This window comes from Chrysemys picta, chromosome 9 (assembly GCF_011386835.1).
Source record: "Chrysemys picta bellii isolate R12L10 chromosome 9, ASM1138683v2, whole genome shotgun sequence".
NCBI lineage: Eukaryota > Metazoa > Chordata > Testudines > Emydidae > Chrysemys > Chrysemys picta.
In genome coordinates, this window is record NC_088799.1 from 93394957 (window position 1) to 93416031 (window position 21075).

At 42.2% G+C, this 21075-nt stretch overlaps 1 protein-coding gene across 5 annotated transcripts in view; it reads right to left on the minus strand.

Moving 5' to 3' along the window:
• PASD1 (PAS domain containing repressor 1) overlaps nucleotides 1-20800 on the minus strand; it is a 78773-nt gene extending 57973 nt beyond the window's left edge. For 4 of the 5 annotated variants that reach the window (XM_065556701.1, XM_065556698.1, XM_065556702.1 and 1 more), the window contains exon 1: nucleotides 20373-20800. The gene's annotated coding sequence lies outside the window, so the exon portion shown is untranslated. The remainder of the gene's footprint in view (nucleotides 1-20372) is intronic. The other variant, XM_065556703.1, reaches the window with a different exon arrangement.
• Between the last annotated feature and the right edge of the window lie 275 nt (nucleotides 20801-21075).

A 21075-nucleotide genomic window follows, 5' to 3' on the forward strand; every position in this document is an offset into this window, starting at 1 on the left:
GCCCAAGGTCACCCGACAAGCCAGTGGCAGAGCTGGGAATGGCGTCCAGGTCTTCTGAGTGCCAGTTCAGTCTTCTGTCCACTAGGCAATGCTTCCTCTGCAACATACCTCTGCTCTCATGCTTTCGCCAAACATGACCAGTGTGGTGCCTGCTAATAGACTAATAGACTAATAGACTTTAAGGTCAGAAGGGACCATCGTGATCATCTAGTCTGACCTCCTGCACATTGCAGGCCACAGAACCTCATCCACTCCTGAAATACATCCCTAACCTCTGGTTGCATTACTGAAATCCTCAAACCATGGTTTAGAGATTTCACATTACAGAAAATTCACCATTTACACTAGTTTACACTGCAAGTGACCTGTTCCCCATGCTGCAGAGGAAGGCAAAAAATCCCCAGGGTCTCTGCCAATCTGACCTGGGGGGAAATTCCTTCCCAACCCCAAATATGGTGATCAGTTAGACCCTGCGCATGTGGGCACGACCCATCAACTAGACACTTGGGAAAAAATTCTCTGTAGTAACTGAGAGCCCTCCCATTTAGTGTCCCGTCTCCAGCCGTTGGAGATATTTGCTACTGGCAGTCACCAATGGGCTACATGCCATTGAAGACAATCAGGTTGGTCTGGCACAATCTACCTTTTGTAAAACCATGTTATATCTTATCCCATTTACCATTCACCTCTATGTCCTTAACAATTTTCTCTTTCAAAATTTGTTCCAGGACCTTGCTGGCTGAGTGCATTCCACCGAGTTCTACTAATTATACTTATCTTGACCTGCATGAGACGTAGACCAAATTCTCTGCTGCTATAATTCTCTCAGCAGAGAACCAGGCCCATTCTCTCCAGCAGGAAGAGGCAACCCTGGCCTGAAGGTAACACTAGTAGAGACGAACCGTTTTATTAATCTCTTCATAAGATTAATAACACAAACCTCTCCCGCTCTCCAGCCCTCAGTCGGGAACGCGTAAGAAATAAATCTGCTTATATCTTTTCGGAGGACGTTCTGTATGAAACAAAATCTTTGTTGCCTCAGAGTTCACCTACTCTTGAGGCCTATTTCCCAACAGATATTATAATACTGACACAATTATTTCCTCCATAGCATACCATGATATCAGTAGTGGAGTATTAGAAAACCAGGCTGAAAACTAGCATCAAGAGTAAATAAACTATTAGGCCATAAAGAAGTTGGACCTGACTCTCTTCTGATTTACCCTGGTGTAAACCAGAAGTAACCCCATTAAAGTGAAAGCAGAAACAGGTGTCTGTCATACAAATGTCCTCAGAAAATAAGCAGTATACAAACCGCTGTCTTCCTTACATGGAATGCTTTACAGAATTTTCTATGAGTTATAGGAAATTCTTTATATCCTTTAGCGAGAACTGGGGCATGTGGGTTTTCAAACAAATGTTTCCAACGGTATTAAAAAAAAAAAGAGAAAAACAACATAGAAAATGTAATGAGCAGAATTATTCTTAAATAGGATGTTCTACAAAATTTCCCACAAAATATCTACTGTTCGTAACAATTTGGTTTGGTTTAAACAGTGACCCCATTGTGCAAAAATAGATTTTTTAATGCAGGGCAATTTGGAAAAAGAAATATTCAGCACAATTTCTACCAGCCGCAGTGCTGGTGACGTTCAAGGAGGATTCCTACACGGCTGACCTACTGACCGCACAAATTCAATAACCATTCCTACTACATGAATATGATAAAAATGTCAGAAGGGTGCTGTGGCCTTCTGTTCTGTGTTGGAGCACTCCACTATCACATTCGCTGAGCTGGCAGAACACAAAACTAACAGCAGCAAAGGGTTAACACAGCAAATAATTAGCAGTGAAAAGTGGCTCAACTAAGCTGAATAAAGACAAAGATATTGATGCACAAGGACAAATGATGTTTATGATTATATTGATGAAATTTCAGGATATATTTCCACTGATTCCAACCCTTGGTTTTTCATGGCAGAACACAACCCGGACGTTGTTTATTGAGATCCAAGAATGTAACATGTACATCTATATTTTTAAAGTCTCTCTCTCCCAGTTTGCTAGCTCAGACTACTCTTAACATGCTAGAATAACAAAGCAGCTGGGAGCTGTGTTCATTTCTAAAGGAAACCAACTTTCACAACTAAATCAGTAGTGTTATCTCCTCCTACGTCAGGCTTGTAGCACTGTCAGATACTCTTCTCTGCCCTCTGACACAATGTACTGTCTTTTTAGGGCTCACTGGTTGTAACCTCTTAAAGGTGCTTGAGGCAGCTGGAAAACTCATTTATGAAACAGACTGTGCAGATACTGCATATCATTCCCGTTAAAACGAGAAGTAGTTTGTCTTCTATAAATCTTTCTTTGTGCCATTCTCTTGGGTTGGGTTGTTTTTTAAACCTCATCAATACTTCTGTCTACACGGCAAGGTTCCCCTTCTGACGTGCTGTCCTGATGTGCTGAACAACATTTCTTGTAACTCGCCCTTACCTAATTTACTACAGGTGGAATTCACCCTTGTGCAGAGACCCAGCACAATATCTATGCACCACTCAAGTCTCACACAGACCCTATTTTTAGGTCTTGTGCTGTTCCTCACCATACAACAATAAAGCGCAATTAGGCATGTAATCATACCAGATGCCCACATACCCATTGTGTAAGGCTAAAAGCCAGAGAACAAGTCATCAGCAACACAATGAGTTGCACCCAGTCTACAACCGAAGAGACACTTCTAAACAAATCAGATATAAATACATAATATCCTCAAAGCCTCTTTATTTCCTGTATAATCAGATTTTTGTTACATTTTGGGAATTGTTATTTAATGGATCCTAACCAGGCTGTTATAACAAATTCCTGATCAGATATGTAGTTTCCTTCTTATAACATATAGGACACAGACAGATCTATTTATCTATGCTAAATATAGGGGCAGTTTTTCAAAGGCATAAGGTGCATGACATGAGATGGCAAATATATTTTGCATATATTTTTATTTCATGTTTTAATTACTCCATCAATCTAAAAATGCAATACTGGCATTAATGTCCTTGGCAGGCCCTCTTTCTTTATATGCTATGCCTATTAAAAAAGTATGTTTTATTTGTACAATTTCTTTCTTTTTGTTCTTTACTGTGGGCATAAAATATGTTTCAGATGTTGGAGGATGATGTTGCTGATGACATGAGCAAACATGCTTTGTGTTTGCTGTGTTGTGCTTGAGGTTTCCAGTAACAGAGCTGATGAGAACTTATTATTAAAAAAATAACACAATCCATGCCTTGCATGCCAAAAACAAGGGGGCTATGAGTGAGTAAGGCATGCAGGACCAAGCCCTAAGAAAATGTAGGCTCCAATCCTACAAACTGCTCTGCACCTTCCTCATCTTCAAAGAGGTTTCTATGTGGGCTCAGGATCTGGTCACACCAAGCAGCTTGCAGGATCGGGGCCTTAGTGATTTTCAAAGAGTAGTGGCTTGCCAGTCTGAAACGCCACGTCTTCCATTTATCCACAGAACAGGTATGGCACAGGCAGTGCTTGTGCAACTTACCCCCCTGCTCCTCCACGAATGTGCCTGAGCCCTCTGTAAAGGCTACATGTGAACTACCATAGCCAATCGATTCCCCAGCCAGGCGGCCATTGCAAAGGTGCAAGTCAGAAGAGGTACCGTGACAATGGAATTCCCTCCTGAAGGAAGTCTGCCCGAGTCCCTAGACGGCTGCGTTCAGAACAATGCCTGTTTTTCAACCGATCTGTTCTTGACCTACTCTAGGCTCCCTCCTTGCTTCGCATCCTTATACTCCCTTAGACTATTATTTTGGATTAGTCTGGACACTGAGTCTTGGAGTCCCATTCTGCTTCCTGCTGCACCAGATTCATTTGCTTTGTCAGCCTAGGTATTGGAGCTCCTGGAGTTTTGTTCCATGATGTGACACCCTGTACTTTAGTTTCTGTTGTACAACGTTCACACACTTTGTGATAGGCTCACTATAAATTGATGAAATAATAATTTTTACTTCCACATTGCTTTCCATCAGAGGGCATCGGAGTACTTTATAGACATCAATTAAGCCCTACAAATCCTCCCCCGCGCCCCCGGCAATAAGGAGATGAGATTATCCCATTATACAGGTGAGGAAACTGAGGCCAATAGTTTCAAAACGGTCCACTTCTTGTGATCCTTCTATTTTTGGAAGCTGAGTTTGAGACATTAAACGCCTGCTTCTGTTTATGGTTGCCCAACCACACAAAACTTGAGCCGATTTTTCAGAAGTGCTGTGCACTCACAGCAACCAAAATTGGTGAACACTAGGTTGTGACCTAAGTTACTTGCACAGGAAGTTGGTTTCTGTGTTAAGGATTGAACCCATATCCTGGGGTAATCCTGCCTCTCCTAAAACAAGCTTCTTCAGATAGTATACTATAGACATAAATGTTCCTTAAACATATGTCCCTGTAAATAACTGATTTTTAACTGAGAAGGAAACCCAGCGTAGAGAGCAATTGCTGACATTTTTCAGAAGTGGCCTGATTTTGAGTGCTCACTCAGTGTGTCACCAAACTGGACTTTCTGAAATGCAGAGCAACATCAGGAAACTATTCTAAAAAGGCAACATCATCATAACAGGATTAGAGATGGGCCTAAACCAGACACATGATTGATGAGACCCTCTCGGAACCCGAAGGAAGTTCAGCTCCTGATTCAGATCTAAACTTCTTGACTTAAGCCTGAACCATAAATCCAAATGCCACCTGAATTTTGGGGATCTCATATTTAGCACTCCACAGCTCAGTCCTCTCTCTAAACAGAATGGAAACCAGAATCTCTGGTTCATAGCTACAGTAAATGAGAAATCAGGTTCAGGATGCATGTGCAACCCAGGTGGAACGGTACTGGGTGCTGCAGAACTGTTCAACTGCCTGGGGAGAAAGAGCTGTGGGAGAATTATAAAGAGCTTTGGTAGTTAAAACTCTAAGTACGCTTGCATGTGAGACTCTGAATTTTATCTGCTTAGCCATTAAATGAATATCGAAGGACTCACAGCAACTAAGCTAACTGACCTCATTCTATAGATTTGGCATTATGCTCCCTAGTTCAAGTATAAGCAACGTCTCTATCTCCTTGGTATGTTTGAGTCTGGAGCATTACATCTCTATTCCAGGTATAATGTGCATATAAATGAAAAAGAATTTAAATAAAGCTCTGACATTTCAAAATTTGCCTTATCCTCATTTGGCTCTGGGAGCTACTGCTGCAATCCTTAAATGATCTGCTCACATCTGTTCTCCTGCAGAGCTCATGTTCACGCCCCACTGACCTTAGTGCTGCCATCTCTGCAATCTTAAAGCTAAGAAAAAACCTCGACATTTCCCTGTACGTGTGAAGATCCTTTCAAGGAGGAGGAGATATAAAAAAATTCAACTTTTCTGTCGCAAGAGAGGAGAAGAAGTTAAGACAGAAACGGAGTTGAATTATGGAAAGGGTGGTCCTGATACTGCAAAGTACTGAGTACCCTCAAACAAGGGGAGCTGAGGATGTCAGCATCTCACAGGACTGAGCACCACGACTGCAAGCGTAAGATGTGTTTCTAGTACAGTAGTTCTCATTCATTTACTGCTGCTTCTATTCAAACTTGACTAACCCGATCAAGTTATTTCTTGGCCTGTGCCTGACATCTGAATAAGTAAACGTTTTTCATAAATTCCAAGCCCACTTGTTTCAAATGTATGATTAAGCATCGGATTGGAGCATTATTGTAAGAAAACTCATCCCCAGTACTCAGAATTTCCATAATTGCCTGCAGTTGTCATGAAGTGGCAATTTTCCATCCAAAGCCACATGAAACAGATTTTTGACTTCCACTGCATTATAAATATATTGTATGATTGCAAGGAGTCCCAAGGATAAAATATATGCCTGTGCTTTCAGCCTCCTTAGAGAACAGCCCTCTGAGCCCAGAACAGTTAATAATGACACAAGTTAGTGAATATGATGAAAAACATTTTTCTGTGGCTACCAGACCTTCTCCACAGATGTCTTCTCTTGTTTACTATGAATAAGACACATGATAAATATAGTAAGTGAATACATCTTGGACAAAATCATACTCATCTGTAATATGTGGGTCACATAATTCTAGAAGACTCAAGAACCGAAAGAGATGTTGGCCCAAATCCATCCCTGATGTAAGTCCACTGAAGTTACCTCAGGGATAGATTTGACCCAATGAAGCTTACAAAATTCTGCAAGATGAATTGCTGCTACTTATATACTTGGAACTGCTAATATTGTTGATAGGTTTCTTTCTAAAAAAAATACCCTAACTTCTGATGCACGTTTTTTTTTCATCATTGCATTAAAGAATTCTGTCTTTGTTTCAACATGCCAGTTTGCAACTAACCTTTATAGAGATGGTCATTTGTATTCAAAACCCTAGAATTTTAAAACAGTTAATGTAATAACTTGCAGCATTCTACAAAATAACACCAATCTACACTGGAGATACAGTGCAGATTTGTTAGAACGCAAGGGAGAAAGCCAAACTTTCTTTCAGAAGGTGGAAAAGTGAAGATAAAGATCAACATTTCTATGTCTTAATATCTCTGCAGCTTTGTTGTGTTGACCTTTTGGAACTTTTTGAAGCTAGTGACACATCCATCCATTGTAGCTCTTTCGTAGGAGGTCCCTATTGTTGTAAATATTACATACAAATACCCAAGGTCTTAATCCGCCTTGTTTAAGTTATGCACACGCATCTCCCTCCCACCCCCCACAGTTCATTTGCAATGGCTAGATGGATAATTATCTCAAATAACCAAAATATATGACTCAGCACACACGGAATGTCAATTTCACAATTGGGTTTCTGATTTTTTTTTAACTGTATAAGGCTGGAAAATATGTGCCCCACCTATACAAAGCCTACGTAAAAAAAAGGCTTGGGATAGAAAACTACCTGGGGGCTAAGAGAGAGGGGAATTATTCCCCACTACCCTGGTGATACGTCTCATAGACACATAGACTTTAAGCTCAGAAGGGACCATCATTATCAGCTAGTCTGACCTCTTGCACATTGCAGGCCACAGAACCTCACCCACCCACTCTTGTAATAGGCCACTAACCTCTGGCTGAGTTCCTGAAGTCCTCAAATCATGAAGATTTCAAGCTACAGAGAATCCACCATTTACACTAGTTTAAACCTGCAAGTGACCCGTGCCCCATGCTGCAGAGGAAGGCAAAAAAACAAAACAAAAAAACAGCGTCTCAGATCTGACTCAGGGGAAAATTCCTTCCTGACCTCAAATATGGTGATCAGTTAGACCCTGAGCATTGGGTTCCAGCCCAGCAATGTGCTATAAATGGCTGTGGCCAAATGCACCTCTCGGGTGCAGTTTTGACACTGAAGAGTTATTGGCCATCTCCCCTGCTATTGTTCCTAATGCTTTCACGGCCATGTCCTAACAACTGTTGTTTCTACCAATGCATTCGCTTACGAAGTGAAAAAAAGGGCACACGCTAAATAGCTGCATGATATTTGGGGATTTGTCAGGGGACGAGTGGAAGGGATGAGTAAAGCGCCGCAAGTGGTGGGAGAGCTTTACTGGTGTGCGTGGTAGAAATCTGGTAAGATTGGGGAGAGTATTGTTTCTGGGGACACTGGTTTTAAGCACCGTCTATAGCTTTTATCATAATTGCACATGAACCCAGAGCACTGGATAGGCACATTTTTAAAAAATTATTATTTCTATTATTTAATATCTCTATTACCATAGTGCTAATGAGCCTCAGTCAGAACCAGGGCCCCATTGTGTACAAAAATTGAAATAAATCCTTCCCTCCAAGAAGAGCACTAATGCTAGCAAGGGCCTAATTGACTGCATGACACTGCAAATCCCACCTTTGAAGGTATAGGAGTCGCACACTCACAGCTGAGCTGGACATGAACAACCGACGGCACCGGTTTTCACTTAAAGGAACGTTTCCAACCAAAGGGCAACCGTGTGGAACCAGGTTTTGTCCTGAGACAGTGTAAATTGAGCGCACTGAAGAACTCAATAAAACTAGGCCGGTAGAGGAGAGCTACATTCCAGCCAGATGGTGAGGAGAACCTGTCTGGATAGGAATGCACTTCAAAAACGGTTCAAAAAGAGTACATTTCTGTGAAAATGTGACCCCATAATACTGTCTAGGTCAATGAGATCTCTGACGATAATCTGCATGGTAACATGGACCCAGCAGTAGTAATTAAAAATCTCTGTGACCTTTAACTAATAGTCCCAGTTTCTTGAAGACTTCACACAGTGTTGGAGAGGAGAAAGTAACTTGTACTTATAACCTCTTCCTCCCTCTTCCCGTTTTCTCGAACATTTTTGAGCATGTCTCTCACAAATTGCAAGGAAACGTCAAAGGTTGTCTTCCGAGGATGTGGACCACATTCTGGGAGGAGAATGTTGAATCAGGACAGGTGAAATGGTGGCCCCACTGAAGTCAAAACTGTCATTGCCTTCAGCAGGGCCAGGATTTCACCCTGCCTGATTTAACATGAAAGTAATATTACACTTTTTTTTGGTTTTTAGATGACATGAACAGCTGAGTAGATCGAAGGAAACGCAAAAGCAAAACAGGGTCCTCATCTATTGTTCATATATGGCTCATGTCTTAAAAAGAAAGAATGGAGTTACCACCAGGGCCGCCCAGAGGGGGGGGGCAAGTGAGGCAATTTGCCCCAGGCCCCACAGGGGCCCCCACAAGAATATAGTATTCTACAGTATTGCAACTTTTTTTAATGGAAGGGGCCCCCGAAATTGCTTTGCCCCAGGCCCCCTGAATCCTCTGGGCAGCCCTGGTTACCATGTGCCAACTATTTGGTGGCCTGTCTGCAATGAGTGCCGGTCCAGTCCCAAAAGCCTGACATCCATATAGGCAATCTCAGCAGAGGCCAAGGAATGGATGGGTTTGTATCCCAGTTAGAAACAGCCTGAAGCCCCAGGTTACGGCTAAGAAATACTGGGCAGAGCAGGGCCGCCCAGAGGATTCAGGGGGCCTGGGGCAAAGCAATTTCGGGGGCCCCTTCCATAAAAAAAACGTTGCAATATTATATTTTTATTTATAATTAATTATAATATTCTCGTGGGGGCCCCTGCAGGGCCCGGGGCAAATTGCCCCACTTGCCCCCCTCCCCGAGCGGCCCTGGGGCAGAGTATGGCAATTTGCACTACTCTATCCCATGCTGTACCTTCTCTATGGATAATCAGAGGGCTGCAGCTTAAAACTGGCAACTCTCATCAGCATTAAACTGTGTTAATGTTTATTTAAAGTGGGCCCCTTGGTTACGATGAGTGCAGTCACAAAAGGAGAAAACCAAAGAGCATCAAACCCCCTTATTTCAACACACCCATTAAAGTGAATATGAAATCATGCCCAGAGCAAGTAACTGGCTCCCTTCAATCTCAGTGGATTGTTTATCTTTACTGTAGTAGCTGAATTGCTGAATGGAATATTTACCGTTATTCATGCACTCAAACACATTTCCCTTAGGAAATAACTGATTAAGTATTTCACAACCATTCTGAAAATGATTTAAGACTACTCTGATCCATATCCAGTCTGGACAGGAATGTTAGTATGGTTTTGAAACAGCCATTCTTAATAGCAAGGCAATGAGAGAATATCCATTTCTGGTGATGATATCATGGGTTGCAATTTAAGTGTACTGCATATACATGTTAAATACGGTACAACCAGTCAATTAATTTCTTTAACCTTATAAGCTCGGGAACGTAGAGCAGAATTTGGCCCACAAGTTGAGAATTTTTCTTTTTCTGTCAATGTCAAACGTTTTTAAGATCTTGCAGATGTTTGCTTCTTTTATATCGAATAGCAACACTTTTCTTCTAGAGCAGCGGTTCTCAAACTTCATTGCGTCGCGACCCCCTTCTGACAACAAAAATTACTACACGACCCCAGGAGCGGGGACCGAAACCTGAGCTTGCCGCCCTGGGTTGGGGGGCCCAAAGCCCAAGCCCCACTGACCCAGGCGGGGGGAGGGGAAAGCCAAAGCCCAAGCCCAAGGGCTTCAGTCTCGGGCAGGTGGCATGTAACCTGAGCCCTGCTGCCCAGGGCTGAAGCCCTTGGGCTCCGGCTTCGGCCCCAGGCGGTGGGGCTCAGACTTCAGCTTCGGCCACAGGCCCCAGCAAATCTAACGCCAGCCCTGGCAACCTCATTAAAATGGGGTCATGACCCACAGTTTAAGAACCCCTGTTCTAGAGCCAAGCATGTGGTGCCATCTTTTCTCTTAGCGGGACTATGTGCCAACAAAATTCCCAAATCAGGGGCTCAGTGCTATTCTATCAAAGTCACTAGGAATTTTGCCAGGCTAGGAGCAGAATCAGGCATTAATGTCAACTGAGATGATGCCTAAGAAAATCTGAAACTGATGTCAGGAAATGCACAAAAACAAATTCCATGTTTTTGCTCAAAAACAACTATTTTATGATCAAATGTTCAATTTCAGTGACCTGTTGGAAATTTTAAAGATAAATCTAACATTGAGCTTAGCTGATTTAACTCCTCCAAACCCTTTTTTCCACAGTAAATATATTACAAGAATATACAAATAAAACATACTTTTTTCTTTTTGTAAAAGGGTAATTATTGCACTAATTATTCCAAGCTCCACATTACTATACAGAGCCATAAAATCCTTGTAATGGCAAAGCTCCCATTGATTTCAATAGGGTCAGGATTTCATCCCTAGACTTTCTAAACATTGTGTCAAAGATGCGAAAGACAAAAACAAAATATTTGTATTACTGTACATCTAATACAATATAATGTTTTGACAATATCAGATAATTTCAAAGAAATCTTTTGGCAATGTCCATCTGAAAATATGTCTGATCACTGCAATATTTACTTCAAGGTCAAAGAATCAAGTACAAACATCTGCATACATTAGTATAATGACATGAAACAAACATTTGTTACGAAGTTCCTTGTGAATCTGTAAATCACATAAGAATAAAGAAAATCTACTTTAAAATGTCTGAATGGTAAGCATTGAAACGGACAGCACAGTTTAATAAAAGGGGAGATTTCAGCTACAATCCAAGCGAGATTAACTGAAAAATTCATGTCTCTTAGGAGCTTCAATACATCATAATACAGCATCATCAGATTCTTGCCTTCTATGCAGAATTAATTATCTGCTCTACTTGCTGATAACTCTTCAGTGAAGTAAATCAAACAGGACTATATTAGAAAATCCCATGGCAGTTTCCACAAACACTACAGCTTTTGAAATAAAAAAGATGTTTTATACTTATAAAACTTCACTTATTGTAGGCTCAAGTATATGAGCATATTATAGGCTGCATCAGAGGACAGCTTTCAGCTCAGACACTATTCCAGCTGGATCACACATAGATTCAAATCTTCCATTCAAAAGAATCAAACCAGAGAGGCTGTCCCTTTTGTGCTAGTCTTCTGTCCCGCAAGTGAAAACTTCCATTCTACATTCCTATTCACAAGAGACTCCTACAAAAACAAACAACAAACTCACTAATGTAGATCGTTTTAAACTCGAACTGCATTTTCCATGGCGAATGGGCCCAACCAGGGGGAGTTTGGATCCAGATTTGGATGTGAATATGAACTCCCGCCAAGTGTGGGGGTCTCTGATATACGGAGTTCTGGATCAGACCCATTACTAATTTCTAAATGTCTTAGTGGTAAAATTAAACAATGTTACTTCATTACACCTGGGACCTGATTCTGCTCCCAGTGAAGCCCAAGAGAGCTCTGCCACCAAGTTGAAGGGGCGTTTGCTCAGGTTCTTGCAAAATCATGCTCCCTGTCCCATCCTGAAGTTGTTGGTTTTTGAGATTCTTCCCATGCAAGAGGTTTATCCCATGTTTTAACCAAGGAAAGGAGGAGCTGACACTGAATTTTGCAAATTGCCCCAAGCAATGGGGTCCCTCAGCTGAAGGTTTTAGCTCAAGCCTAATGGGACCCAGAGGAAGATTTCAGAAGATCTTGCTTCTGATAACCCAAATTCCAAGAGTAGTTGACAGGTTTCAGAGGGGTAGCCGTGTTAGTCTGTATCAGCAAAAAGAATGAGGAGTACTTGTGGCGCCTTAGAGACTAACAAATTTATTTGGGCATAAACTTTCATGGGCTCAAAACCCACTTCATCAGATGCATGGAGCGGAAAATACAGTAGGGAGATATATATATAAAGAGAACATGAAAAGATGGGGGTCCATACCAACTCTAACAAGACAAATCAATTAAGGTGGGCTATTATCAGCAGGAGAAAAAAAACTTTTGTAGTGATAATCAGGATGGCCCGTTTCAAACAGTTGACAAGAAGGTGTGAGTAACAGTAGGGGGAAAATTAGCATGGGGGAATAGTTTTTACTTTGTGTAATGATCCATCCACTCCCAGTCTTTATTCAAGCCTAATTTAATGGTGTCCAGTTTGAAAATTAATTCCAGTTCTGCAGTTTCTAGATGGAGTCTGTTTTTGAAGGTTTTTTTGTTGAAGAATTGCAACTTTTAGGTCTGTAATTGAGTGTCCAGGGAGGTTGAAGTGTTCGCCAACTGGTTTTTGAATGTTATAATTCTTGATGTCTGATTTGTGTCCATTTATTCTTTTAGGTAGAGACTGTCCGGTTTGGCCAATGTACATGGCAGAGGGGCATTGCTGGCAATGTAGTTGAGACAGCCCTAATAGGGCAAGGCATTTGGCCGCAGCAGCATCAATGACAACATGAACCGTCTGTCCCAGGAGTGACTCCCAGGGGCGGATATGCCCCCTATGTAAACATAAAGTCTAATAATGCTGGGAGGCCACTGCCAAAGGTTATCGCTATGACTGACAGACTGGTTACGTTGACTCAGTGTCTTCTCTAATAATAAAGCTCATCCCTCTGCAATAAATAAGATTAAATATGAAATGTATCTGTTTAGGGATAGCAGAAATCCCGTTTTGGTTTGTTTCACTAACACCACTTATGTTACAAGGGGAACGAAAAAATAGCCCTGATTCCAGTTCGTCAGTTGCAACCACAAATAGACCATGCATATTAAACTTTAATGTGTACAGAAAAAGCAAAAAAGAGGGCTGAAGTCTTCTTTTGTTTTATGCTGAAGCCCCTAACTGTGTACGATTTGATTCAAAACAGTTTGATCAGAGTGAATTTTTAATCTACTGTAAATCACATTCATGTATATTAGAATCAGAGACAGGCTAAACAGGTTTAGCCCTATACTTCCTAAACATGGGGTGTGATCCTCCTTAATTATTATAACCTCCTTAATTACTATAAAAAGAACGAGGAGTACTTGTGGCACCTTGGAGACTAACGAATTTATTTGAGCATAAACTTTCGTGGGCTAAAACCCAAATAAATTTGTTAGTCTCTAAGGTGCCACAAGGACTCCTCGTTCTTTTGGCTGATACAGACTAACACGGCTACCACTGGGAAACCTTAATTACTATGTTTGCTATGGCAAGCAAACACTGGACCAATCACACAACACCCTCCCCCCATAATAAAAACTGACTTGCAGTGGGTTTACTCTATATTCTTCAAGAGACTAAAGCTAAGTGATGCTTCAAAAGGACTTTTTAGTGAAGCTATTACTAGTTCAGTTGATTCCAGTATCTGGCTTTAACACTGGGTGAAATCTTGGCCCGAATTAAGTCAATGGGAGTTTTCCTATTGACTTCTATGGGGCCAGGATTCCATCCCTCTCCCCCACTCTAATTAATCTGAATTAATTTTAAAATCCATTCTGTATTTATCATGTTCTCTCTCACACACCCACAGAACATTCAAAGGCAGTATGTGCTACTATCTTCTTTTTTTTTTAATGGTTTACACTTTAATGTATTATTTATGGTTGAAACTTTATTATCCAAAAGCAATGGGCAACATACTGCCATGATTTAAAGTGAGATTACAGTGGGCAGGTCCCAGAAAATGTTCAGCACAAACAAACCTTATTAATTTATTTTAAGTGTGTATGTGTGTTACAGGCAGAGCAGGTGCAACAAGGGAGGAGATCAGCATTTTTGTGGATATGATTCCTTACATTGCTACATACTTGAAACCTTGACTGAGCTCAGATTGTTTGTAAACAAAATTACACACACACACACCATTCATTAGAGCACCTCACATACATTAATGAATGTATCTTCGCAACACCTTTGTGATATGGGGAAGGATTACTATTCCCATTTTACAGATGGGGGAACTGAGGCACAGAGAATTTAAGTGACTTGCCCAAGGTCATAAAGGGAATCTGTAGCAGAGCTGGAAACAGATCTCCTAAATCCCAGTCTGGTGCCTAACTAGAGATAGAGAACAGTCAGATGCAGACTATAAATACAAATACAGATATTACTTACAATCTGAAGCTCTAGGCACTGAGTGTAAAATTCCAGGTGAATTTAAAGCTTGTGAAAAGTCACTTAATGATGGCTTTGGAGTATTTAGACCTCCAGTGGAGAGAGCACACTCGAAGGCTGTTCAGTTTTTGCCCTGTGTGCAGAGATGACCAATGAGTACTATTTTTAAGGGCAGTTTATATGCTGGTGACACCTGTTCACTAGGAACTGGATTCATTACATACACTTCACCAAACAGCCATCCTATAGCAATGACTTTGGACCGCTAGCAACTGTGGTTGGATTCAAACCAGTAATCTACTGTCATTACCAATCCTGCAAGCCCCCGCAAAGGAAAGATATGTTTGGCAGTGTTTTATATCACAATATTAATGAGACATTCAGTTTCTGCAGTGATGTGCACCACAGAAGCGCCTATAAAATTAAATAAAATGGTGTTGGCGGAATTGCACTTCAACAACTCATTGGGGTTTGGTTAACATACTTCCTCTTTTACTATCTCAGAATTATCCTCATCTGCGCTGCCATTTTTGAATTTTTGAATCTCTATGAATAAAGAATTTATCAAGTTTGCAATCTCTGCTTCAGGCTCACCTAAGCTGCTTTCTTCTTTCTAGTGGAAGATGACTTACGTTATGCATTCAACATTCCTATGACAAAACTGTTCCTGTGAAGAATGTTAATTTATAATTTACAGCTGGCAATCTTCTAATACTTCCGTAGGTCCCTACATACAATCCACAAAGTTCTGCTAACATGTTTGGATCTGAACTGGAGCAAGGGTAATTTTAAATCTAGTGCCACGATTGACCAGATTTGCACTGTATTATGAATGACTTTCAGTCTCCTGAGTTACACTGTATTTTTTTAATACTACATTTTGCTTGTAATCCACACCTTATTTCAGGCTCTGTAGAAGGACTTGTCTATGTGACCAAGTTGCATCATTACAATATAGGTGTGATTTTTAAACCAATTTTGTTAAACCAGTGCAAATTTTTATTTCAGTGTAACAGTGGGTTATTCTGGTTTAATTTAATCAGGAACAAGTTTAAACTAAACCAAAATAAGCCACTTTTAAACGCAAATAAGAGTTGCACCAGTTAAATTACATCAGTTTAAAAACGGACTGAAGTTGAACTGGTGCAACTTCTGTGCGTAGACAAGGCTGAAGCTCTGGAATGAAAAATAAAGTAGGTCAAATTCTGTTATGAACTCCTCCCCAGTCCATGCAATTCCACGTACTTCTGTGGAGTGGGCTCTCTGGGTGCACGACAAGTGACCCGTATCTGTGCAGAAGGCCAGTCCACTAAAAACCAGGGTTGATGTGGGCTTTAGGTGGTAAATAGGCATTGCGCGGGCCCAAGGCATGGAGAAGCATTTCATCCAAAGTGCAGGGTACATGGAGCCTATCACCTTTTTGCTCTAAAGAGGGGCCAGCCACAACTTGAATCCTTGCACTCATCTGAAATGGAGAGCATCACCGACAGCTGGCCACAGACAGGAGTGTACGCTGTGCCCCCTCTGGGTGCTCATATGTTATGGTGATGAAGGTGGTATAAATACTAGCCCGATGGGGAAGCATAGTGGTTGTGCTCCCCCTGCATGCTGGGGTGCACTGGGTAACACTGCGCCTCTCTGAGACATGTACCTCCCAGCCCTCTCCTTCGGGTGTATCTCTGCACCATATTCCACTCTACTCTGCGCTGGTTAGGCCTCAACTGGAGTATTGTGTCCAGTTCTGGGCACCCCATTTCAAGAAAGATGTGGAGAAATTGGAGAGAGTCCAGAGAAGAGCAACAAGAATGATTAAAGGTCTTGAGAACATGACCTATGAAGGAAGGCTGAAAGAATTGGGTTTGTTTAGTTTGGAAAAGAGAAGACTGAGAGGGGACATGATAGCAGTTTTCAGGTATCTAAAAGGGTGTCATAAGGAGGAGGGAGAAAACTTGATCACCTTAGCCTCTAAGGATAGAACAAGAAGCAATGGGCTTAAACTGCAGCAAGGGAGGTTTAGGTTGGACATTAGAAAAAAGTTCCTAACTGTCAGGGTGGTTAAACACTGGAATAAATTGCCTAGGGAGGTTGTGGAATCTCCATCTCTGGAGATATTTAAGAGTAGGTTAGATAAATGTCTATCAGGGATGGTCTAGACAGTATTTGGTCCAGCCATGCGGGCAGGGGACTGGACTCGATGACCTCTCGAGGTCCCTTCCAATCCTAGTATCTATGAAAAACCATCACCGACACAAAGGCACAACTGAGTTCCCTGGATCAAATGTTTTTCTCATTTATACACCACAATCCAGTTGAAGTCACTGAGGTTACAGCAATGCAAATGAGAGCAGAATTTGGTCCAATGGTACTTCAGTGAGGTTGCATATGTAAAACAGCAGAATTTGACCTAATGTGTGTCAGATGAATAGGGATGTAGGAATGGTCTTATCAGGTCATAGGGAATAAATGTCAGCGACTCTCTGCATTACTGACTTACCAGATGTTTGGAACTAGAATGATCTAGTGGTATATCATTTTAATAACACGCCGCACACTATGAAAGCCTGGTTTACACAGTTTTGTATTGGTATAGCTATTTTGGCTATGGGGTAATTTTTTTTACTGGAAGAGTCATACCAGTACAACTCTTAGTGTGGATGCAGGATAAAGATGCCTTAAAAGGTATAGCTTATTCCTCATCCCATATAGATAGGGCCCTACCAAATTTATGGTCCATATTGGTCAATTTCACAGGCATAGGATGTTAAAAATTGTAAATTTCATGATTTCAGCTATTTAAATCTGAAATTTCACCGTGTTGTAATTGTAGGGGTCTTGACCTCAAAAGGAGGGTTTTGGGGGGGAGGTGTCACAAGGTTATGGGGGGGTTGCGGTACTGCTACCCTTACTTCTGCACTGCTGCTGGCGGGACACCGCCTTCAGAGCTGGGCGCCTGGCCAACAGCCACCGCTCTCCGGCCACCCAGTTCTGAAGGCAGTGCAGAAGTAAGGGTGGCAATGACCCCCCAAAATAACCTTGCGACCCTCCTACAACTCCTTTTTGGGTCAGGACCCCCAATTTGAGAAATGCTCCTCTCCCCCATGAAATCTATATAGTACAGGGTAAAAGCACACAAAAGACCAATTTTCACGGAGGGAGAAAATATTTCACGGTCCGTGATGTGTTTTTCATGGCCGTGTATTTGGTAGGGCCCTCCACATAGGAATAAGCTATAGGGGTATAAGTATTTTTATACTGGTCTAAGTGAGTCCACACTAAGGAGAATGCGCTGCTTTAACTATACCAGTTTGGTTAAAGCAGTACAACTTGTGTGTCTGTATGCAAGCCCGAAGTCTGAACAGTAAAGCATTGCTACCAAATTCTTGTTGCACTTTTGAGCAGAAGCTGGATTTAATAACAATATCTCTGCTGGTTGATTTTGCTACCAATACCATGCGATTTTCATTATGGACTACTCACGTGCCAAAAGTAATCTTTAACCCTGAGCTGCTTTTGAATATGTGGATGCTCAAAATGAGTCTTAAACTGGTAAAATCATTTTACACAGTCATATATAGAGCTGCTTGGAAAATGGGGAAAGAATCCTGCATACATTTTTTAAACATTTTTCAGTGAAATTTCAATTATTTTCAAAATGTCTCAACCAGCGTTACTCACTTACACTAACTCACTTTAGACTCAAAAGCCATATTAACTTTATACTAACTAAAATAAATCAAACTCATATCTTTTGATAAGTAAAACAAACAGAACAACCAACAAATTCTTCTGATCCTTTATATATTTTCCATGGTTTCAACTCCTAGCAGTTTTCAGAGCTTCAGTTGTAAACAGAGTTAACCAGAGAGATGTGAAAGCATCACATCAATATTGTTCTAATGGAGGCTCGTTTTTACCTTCACTGGTTTTTCTTTAATAACCATTAGGATTACTTCTCTTTTACTGGTGATGAATACTTTTCTCCTCTTTACTGCTTACTATATTTGTCAGAGCCTGGTCTGATAAGAAGTCCATAGTGTTATCATGATTACTGCATATTAGTCCACAGAGTGCTGTGTTCCTATAAAATGCCTCTTCTTCTCACGTACAGTACATAGAGCCCAAACTGATTTTACTGATCCAGTAACTACTGCAAAGTACTCTGATCTGTAGTTTGTGTTCTTAAAAAAACCCATACAATTTACAATAATCCGCACACACAAAATCCATTTCAGGCTCTCCAGCATTTGAAATGGTTTTTATAGTATATACTAGAAATGTGGATTTCCCATCAAGAGTATTATATAGTGTTTGTATACTGCTATAACTCTACAAAGAACAAGTCCTACGTATCATTAACAGACTCTGATATAAGCCATGTTGCTATACCAAAGTTCCAGGTACCAGTAGGTACAATCCAGTGAAATTAGGGGAAGAGAGCACAGGTGACAGTGTTTTTTGTTTAAGAAATGAAGTGTCTCTTGACATTTCACCATCTACACAAATAGAACATCTCATCTCATTAATTAGATCAATACCTCTGCTTTCACTGCACAAGACAAAACAAATTCAGGGTAATAAATAACCCTTCCTTGCTTATACCACACCCTAATAGGTTGATAAAGGATGGTAAATTGTTAATGGCTTTAACTTCAGCCATATAATTTCTGGGGTTACGTCCTAGCTCAAGAATACAACTTCCATCAGAATAAACCCTTCTTGAATTTAAGTGTCAGTTCTGCCCCCATATTGGACTATGGGACTGCTCTTAAATCTACTTATGAGGGATCTACTTTGAAGACCGTTCAGATGACTGGCAAAGCTGGAAATACAGTGGCTCCAATTCTACACAGGACTGTGGAATTTTACAAAGGGCAAATGTTCTATAAAATAGGTATGACACCATATGAGTCACATAACCTCAGCTTCAAAATGTGTTTCAAATATGAACCATCCAGAGCAATCTCTTTACAATTTCAATTATTAGAAACAATATGTCTAAGAGTTATCATTTACAAATCTATATCTGAAACATACTTGGATCTTTAGAAGTCTTCACATTCCCCTGCTTTTAATGTAAACAGTTTGCAAAACCAAAAGGCACAATATCTATGTTGGGAGGAGTAACTTTTTAACCTGGATTTTAGATTCTCAGGAACATGACTTGGCTTTTAATTTTTCTTCCTGCTGTATTTTAGTACTACCAGATTCACAGAATTATAGAAATTCAAAATAGAAAGAAATCCTAGCGCAGATCAATTTTCCTTTCACTAAAACAAACAAAACACAACATAACCCTTGCTCTTTTATTATTTCCCTCCAATGATTTCACAGCACCATGACACACTGTAATTCCAACTATGCATGGCATTTGGAACTCACACTGTCACTCACTTTCACCCCAAAACCCTCCACAGGTAAGTTATGAGTCTCCTCTGGTTAAGATGCTGCTTCCATGTCTGCTAAATTTAAGCTTAAAACTACCAGAATGACTTTAAAAATATATTCTCTGAGTCACAAAAATTCGACTCCATGCCCAGTGTTTTCTCATTTTCCATTCTGTGGATTTTTATTTTTTAAAGAAGAGTTTAATTTATGGTTGAAAGGTAAATATTGGAAAGGGAATTGTGGGCTGATGGAAGGTTCCAAGCTGAAGCAGGAGTTGAAAACCTGGTCTGGTGCTCAGAAAAGTCCTGCTTCGAAGGGAATTGAGATGTTTGAGGAGCAGAGCAAAGGCAATAAGGTAGCAGGAATCCGGCTGATCTAATTCCCTCCATCCTGCAAAAACTCCTGTGACACGCATCTAGGGAAGGGATGAATGTCTGGCAACAGCATCTCCCTCGCTCGCTGGCTACCTCTGCAGAGGCAACACAGCCCTGCGCTCCGCAGGACCCACTGGCCAGCAGCCCAGGTGGGGAGCACCCCCACCCCCCCAGCTCGCCCCGTACCTACCCCGTCTAGGAGGAGGATGCGATGCCACCGGCGGAGGAGATCCCGGGCGGTGCTCTCCCAGCCTCGGGGGTCACCACACGCCACCCAGTGCCACTGCCCAGAGGAAACATGTCATGCGAGTCTCTTCCAGCCACCGCTGCAGCGAAGCGTCCAGAGCAGGGGCAGGGGCTCGGCCGGGGCCAGGGCTGGGCTGCTGCGGGCTGCCCGGAGCTCGGCTGACTTGGGGAAAGTCACATTTGCAGCGCGATCTGCCCTGACTGGTTGTGTAACTCGGCGGCGGGCTTAGCCCGTCCTCCTGGCATTACACAGGCGCGCGCCCTCCTCCCCTCCCTCTGGCCCTGGCACCGGGGAGCGCGCCGGGGCGCGAGGAGACCGAGGGAAGGGAGCGCGCGTGCGGGCCACCGAGCCAGGGCGCGCGCCTCCCGGGCGCTCGCCGCCGAGCTCCGCGGGGGAGCGGGGCTCGCGGACACCGGGAGCAGCGCGTCACGGGCTGGCTGCAAGGCGCGCGCCGCACCACGGGAGCGCGCCTGCTGGGAGTAGGGGGCCGGGAGCGCGCCTTGGGGGAATGGCGGGAATGCGCGGGGAAACTGGGGCTCTGCTCCCGGGAGCGCGCTCGGCCCGGGCACGGATTCAGGTCCCGAGCCTGCTCCTTGACTGTCGTGCCCGCAGGATCGGGGCCCCGGGCTCTGGGCGGGAGGCAGCA